Below are 1,393 nucleotides of genomic sequence, written 5' to 3' on the forward strand. Positions count from 1 at the left end.
GGAGACCTGGGGTAGGGGAGGCTGGTCTTTGGAGCTAGAGCTTCTGAGAGAGGGAAGCAGGGACTCGGGATGGAGCAGGGTCCTGAGGTCACCGAGTGAACACTGACCGCTCCCAGCTGACGCTGGCGTCAGGCGTGCTGGCTGGGGTCTGTTGGTGACGGAGGCGGGTTTGCGGTAAAGGAGACACGGGGTAGCAGAAGGAGCACATGGCGTCTCGGAGGCAGAGGGAACTGGGTTTGAATTCCAGCCCTGCTGCTTATTAGCTCACGATGGCGCCAGCCAGTTCACTCTCTGCGGGCGTTTCCTCCGCGGAAAAGTGTGCAGCTTGGCCTGAAGGTCGTCGTGAGGGTGCAGGGTGGGAAGGCACTGCTTCTCGGCACCTGTGGGGCTTCCTCTGTGGTGGCCGTGGCTGTGATCCTGGGAAGAGGGCTGCTTGGGAGCTGATGTGCGCAGCTGCAGCCAGCCCAGGAGGCCCCAGGGGAAAGCCGCTTGGGGGTGGGGGGGGGGACAGCCTCCAAGGGCTGCGAGCGGCAGGAGATGGGCTCTCTCCTCTCTTGGCCCCAGCCTCCTCCCGTCTCAGGCCGATTTGCGGTTTTTCTTTCTCTCAGGAGCAGGGACTCTCCTGCATTCTTAGTTCTTGTTCAGGCCACGCCTGGCTTTTAAACACCCGCCGGGCCGTCGCACGCACACCTGCTGGCCAGGACTGTTCAGGAGGCGGTGGGGTGGTGAGTTCCTGGCAGCGAGTTAATAAATGACCCCTAAAGGCTTGCTTTAGCCTCAGGGGAGCGGATCAGGCCATGAGTTTCCCTGACGCAGAGAATGGCAGGAGTGCCTGGGGCGCCAGGACAAGGTCACAGAGCACATGTCCCAAGGTCACAGAACCCGCGTCCCTGCCCGGATGCAGCTCGGCCCAACTCAGCCCTGATTCCCTGGGGGCTGCTGAGAGTTGGCAGCTGGGAAGAGGACCCAGCATCCTGTTTTGTGCCGACACAGGCTCCTCCCTCTGGCCTGTCCCCAACTCCGTGAGAGCAGGACTGTCCGTCCTTCCGTCCATACGTCCTGCCCGTGTGCTCCTCCGTTTGGTGCCTCGAACAGAGCGTCTCAGCGCAGGCGGCCCGAGGCTGCCGGAGGCTAGACATGGAGGCTCAGTCGTCCACAGGAAGCAGCCTGCATGCCCTGAAGATCGCTCCAATGTCAGCACTGGGGAGTGACTGAGTCAGAGTCTAATCGTGGGGGAAAGTACAACAAATGAAGTGTTTCCCTTTGGGTCGCACCGTTCCCAACACCCCGTGCTTCCTGGGTGAGCTGGTCCGTAAAGCCAAGGCCTGGGCTAGAGGCCCCTGCTCAACATCAGACGTGCCTCCCTCCTGCTTCCACAGCAGCTGCCAGGGCC

This window comes from Myotis brandtii, unplaced genomic scaffold (genome assembly GCF_000412655.1).
Source record: "Myotis brandtii unplaced genomic scaffold, ASM41265v1 scaffold1750, whole genome shotgun sequence".
Taxonomy (NCBI): Eukaryota; Metazoa; Chordata; class Mammalia; order Chiroptera; family Vespertilionidae; genus Myotis; species Myotis brandtii.